Source organism: Pholcus phalangioides, unplaced genomic scaffold (assembly GCF_987345545.1).
Source record: "Pholcus phalangioides strain wild (caught in Gottingen) unplaced genomic scaffold, Ppha-v1.0 ptg000017l_1, whole genome shotgun sequence".
NCBI lineage: Eukaryota > Metazoa > Arthropoda > Arachnida > Araneae > Pholcidae > Pholcus > Pholcus phalangioides.
This window is the reverse complement of record NW_028301610.1, coordinates 53,045,358-53,050,713: the sequence shown is the minus strand read 5'-3', so window position 1 is coordinate 53,050,713 and position 5,356 is coordinate 53,045,358. Positions and strand designations below refer to the sequence as shown.

General features: G+C 33.0%; 1 pseudogene; it reads right to left on the bottom strand.

The window, feature by feature from the left end:
• Positions 1-3,469: 3,469 nt before the first annotated feature.
• On the bottom strand, positions 3,470-4,613 carry LOC149074112 (uncharacterized; annotated as a pseudogene).
• Positions 4,614-5,356: the final 743 nt, after the last annotated feature.

Below are 5,356 nucleotides of genomic sequence, written 5' to 3'. Positions count from 1 at the left end.
CACTTGAATGCAAATGTAAAGCATGTGCATTATCTTGCTAGACAGTTCAGATCACAAAATAATTAAGTACGTATGGGTAAAGGACGGCAAGGCGTTTCTTCGACAAAGTGATGGGGAAAAAGTGTATAGAATGAAATTTACAACCACCACCACCATTTTCAATCCACTGCTGGATGCAGGTCTATTTTTTTATTTTGCTCTATCTGATGCTTTAGAACAGGGGTTTCCAACGTGAAGCTCTCGGGGAACCTTTAATGACTATGAAGCAGTTCCGCGGAATCCCTGATGATTATGAAATCGTTCCATGGAACCCTTGATGATCATAAAGCTGTCCAACAGGACCCAAACTAATTTTGAATATTTCAGTAATTGAAGTGACATCAAGTCTGTTCCATCATAATGATGGGATCTCGCGTTAAATGATATGCTGGAGCTCCACTTCCTAATTTACATACTTTATTCTCAGAATTTCCAATAAAGAACAGCGCTTTACGATAAGCGAATAACTAGAAAATTTCTTTTCTGTGAGAGCTCTCCGGGTTCTGAGATTTTTGAAGTTTCGTCAAAAATCAGAACGTAAATCAAACGTCACGGATTGATTCCGCAGAATAAATCCATAACGTTTGATTCCGCGGAATCCCAAAAAAGTTCTCACGGAACCCTAGTTGGAAATCTATGCTTTAGAGATCCAGTTGACTCCAGCCACTTTTCCTGATCTCGTCAATCCATCTTTTGTGGGGACGCCTTCTTAGACGTTTAACACCACGGGGGTACCAATCTAGAATACTTGTAGTCCATCTGTTGTCCTGTCTTCTTGAAATATGTCCAGCCCATTTCCATTTTAGACGTTTAATTCTTCCGATGATATCACATACCTTTGTGTGGTTCCTCATCCAGGCGATTCGTTTTCTGCTTCTCCTTGTGATGCCTAGCATACATCTCTCCATGCTCCTTTGTGCCCTTTATATCGTCTTGCTTGTAAGTGTCCGTGTTTCAGCTCCATAAGTAAGTGCTGGGAGCACACACTGGTTAAACTTTTCTTTTCAGGGATAGTGGCATGTGACTTTTCAGAATTAGTGTTTGCCAAAAATGCTCCAAAATATGACGACTTGAAAATATTACATTTAAAGTGAGATAGATGGCTTTTTCTCAGCCCGAGATATTAAGGAAACAGCTATTATCCGGATATTTTGCTGAGGTGAACTCGGAAAAAAAAGTTATCACGTCTCTGCAGGGATTCGAACCCATGCCCTCTTGCATACCGGGCAAGCATGCTACCATCTACACCACTGGAGACATGACCCTGCCTTCCTTATTTCACGCACTGTGGCGTGAGGCGCTGAAGAGCCATGTCTCCAGAGGTGTAGATGGCAGCATGCTTGCCCGGTATGCAAGAGGGCGGAGACGTGATGACTTTTCTTTCAGAGTTCACCTCAGCAAAATATCCGGAAAATAACTGCTTCCTTGATTACATTTTAATATCTAAAGTATGCGTAGTAACTTTGATCAGCTCGTTGTTTATTTAAAAACCTTAAATTTTTCATTTGATTTGATTCTGTTAGCCGAAATTTGGATAAAGGAAAATGAAATCGATATTTACAATATTGAAGGATATTATGCATACCATAGATGCAGATGTAAAACAAACAGATCTGGAGGTGTTATGGTTTTCATAAAAAATTCCTTATATTTTTCACGCGTTTCCCAAAACATGGAAACAGCAGAGTTTCTAAATATTTACTGTCAACAGTTAGACATTTTGATTTATAGATCACATGAATATACCCCAACGCAATTTATAGATGAACTGAGTAATATTATCGCCAATCAAAATAAAAAAAATACGATTGTAATCGGTGATAATAGATTGATTTAATGAAAAAATAACAATATACAAACGAATATACTGGTTTAATGTCAGAACATGGTTAGCAACAATATATAAACAATTCGACCCAAAACACTTGTATTGATCGTATATTTATAAGAAATAAAAAAAAATGAACTCAAAATATAAAACCGTTATAGTTAAAAGCTCGATTTCCGATGATTGGCCAATAGTCTTAAAAATCGATATAAATAGAGGAATAGGAAATAAAAACGAATTAAACGAAAAAAATCTCAATAAAAAAAGAACTATTTCAAATTCAATATTGCTATGAAATCTTCAAGAATCCCAGATGAAATATATCGAGAAAAAATATAAGCATCTATGAAACGTTTCTACAATCAATAAACAAACATAAGGAACATTGGACGAGCGAAAGTGAAAATACAAAATGTAAACATAATTGGATGAATTCCGAAATAAAAAAAAGAATGACAAAATATAAAGGAAAAACTATAAAACTCATAAGCAAGACATTAAATAATGTACATAGTGTATAAAAAAATGTAATACCAAAACAAAAAAAATCAAATTCGTCAAAGAAAGATATTTTCAAAATGAATTTCTTAAATATGGTAAAAACAGTAGAAAACAATGGAGATCAGTGAACATGATTGCTAAGGGTCATCAGCCACGGATTGTTTAACCAGAATCCCTAAATGATGTTAAATTGGCCGAGGATTTTAAATGATTTTTTCGTCAACACAGTTGAAAACATTCCTCCCGATCTAGATGTACATATAGATCATATTGCACATTCCGAAAGAGATTCAATGGAATTCAGCTCAATAAAATGAAAAAAAAATTACAAATTGTTAAAAAAAAATTCAATTCAAATAAAGACACGAATTTTTTTCATACTAACACATATATTTAATTCAAATCCTTAAGCTCAAAAACCTTATCAATCGACATGCCCGTATCGGTCTCCGTCTTCATCACCACAGACCTGATCGGAGTTCACATAATCTTTTTTATACAATCTCACTACGTCATCCGACGCGGTACTTACATTTGCATATCCACTCAATATGGAATTTGATCGAGCAAAAACATGAAAACCAACACAAATAGCAATAAATAGTTTGGATAACAATAAAGCATGCGGTTATGATGGTATTACTGCAAAGATGTTAAAAATAGAGTAAGAATCTAGAAATGATGTTTATACACTCTATCTTGTAAACACTTCCTTATCAGAAAGGAAATTTGTGTAAAAATTAAAATACGCAATTTTTATATATTTTAAACCCATCTATCCTCCTGAGACCCGAGCAAAATAAGATATGAATATTTTTCAATTACTAGTTTTTCTGGTCATCAAAAATGATATTTTTTTAAAAATCAAGAAATTAAATTTTTAAATTTTGCTGTTGAGAACATCCATTTGAATGGATGTTGAGGTCATTACCACAATATAATAATGAGAAATTTAAACAAACGCATCTCTACCTAAATCTTTTTTATCAGTATAGTGCATTTTTACTAATAATATTGTAAAAATTAATTACTTTACAATTTGCATTAGAAAAATTGATTATTAATAATCTAAAGCCAAAGTTGATTATTAATAAAATTTCTTTAAGCTTCATGAAAATCCTTAAAGCAATTTCTCTCAGCAGAAATACATAAAAACATTTGGCAAGCTGTGCAAAAAAATTTAATTTTTTTACTACAGCCAGTATTTCTGCAGTATGCAGAGTTCTTGATGACAACAAGCTCTGGTATATGTTTGGCTTTTTTTGTCGAAAAGGGAGGGATGGCCGTGCTAATCGAATTCGTTTTGGATTGGGATGCAGCTCTTCGTCATCGGATGGAATAAAGTTTGTAGTTTTTGTACCATCTGCAATCATTTCCACAATACTTATTCCATAGTACATAAACTTTAAATTGTCGTTTTTCTAAAAACCATTGATCTCGCAGTCTCTTTCGTATTGCAACAATGAATTTGCTGCTGCTAAATCTATTATATGAATTAGTATCTTTACTGTCCACACACACATTTTCTGTTCTTGTTTTTACTCTGTAATAACTAATTGTTCTGTCAACCATATCAACTCAACCCATCTTCAAATTATATTCTGATTATTTTTGGACATGAATATATTTCTTTTCTTTTTTAGACCATCTCTTGCAAGTATCTACATCACAAAATAGAATCACGTAAGATCAGTAGAATGATTTTTTTTCTATCAATAAAATAAACTCAATCTGATGAGATCATATAAATTGGTTGTTGTCCCGCCATTTCAAAATGTTCATTTTTTTTTATCACTTACCTAATCTGTCGTGCCTCTCCGATGTTATTTTAGTGTATTTTATCCGATAATAAATGTTTCCCCTATTCATTATTGTTCCTGTTGCAGCTATTCCCTTTTTGTATAAAATGTCAATCAAATTAACAGTTATGAAATACCTATCAAAATATACTCGAGTGCCAACAGGAAATGATTCACAGTTTCACAGTATTGCTTCTTCACCAATAGCAAGAGATTTTGTGTCATTTTGCATTGGAGAAATGAACCTTTATCTTGATAGATTACAAAATCTAGAATAATTCCAGATGGATCTGCTGCTACAAGTTTTTTAAACCAACTGGATTCAGCTTGCGTGGTACATATCGCTTCAACTATGTTGTGACAGTAAAAGGTATTCTTTTTCGACTCGTGCTGTTGATCATCTTCTGTTGTGCTATCTTGAATATCTGTTTCTTCATCAGAATCATTCACATTAGAAACTGGATCATTAACGTATTCGTCCTCCAATCTTCAATGTTAATGTCAGATAAATCTCCATTTCCAGTTAACTCTAACGCTTCTAAAAATGTGTTAGTTCTATAAAATATTAAAACTTATACAAATACTGTTTGTTTATTACTTTGAAGTCTTAAAACTCTAATTTGTAAAAAATTAGGTGTTAAAACAAGCAAAACATTTATTTTTTTAAGAAAATATTTTGAATGTAAAACTAACTAACCCTAATAACATAATTGATAAATTGAGACCCAACATCCACATTTTAATGGATGTCTCAAAAAACGAGCTGAATTCACAAATATTACCGCTTTAGCTCTATTCATTATTTAGGTCATAAGACAAGAGATGGAACTTCTACAAATATCTTACAAAAATACTAAAAATTAATGACAAGAATATGGAAATGAAAACTTACCGTGAGAGCGTGAAGTTCACGCCTGACTTGCCCACTTTGCCATAATATGAACAAACTGTCGTTGCCAGATTCCAAAAGCTAAAAAGTGATTTCCAATTCATCCTTTATGAGAGGCTATTCCATTTCTAGCTTGCTACAATAAAATATGTCGCAATAGCAGACCAAAAAATAAAAATTTAATAAATTTTTGCTCCATTTCGATTTTGCCCATATTCTCAAAAGTAATGGAATCAGCTTAGTTAGAAATCAAATTGCCGGTTTTCTTGATAAACAGTTATTTTTTACGAGTTCACAGTT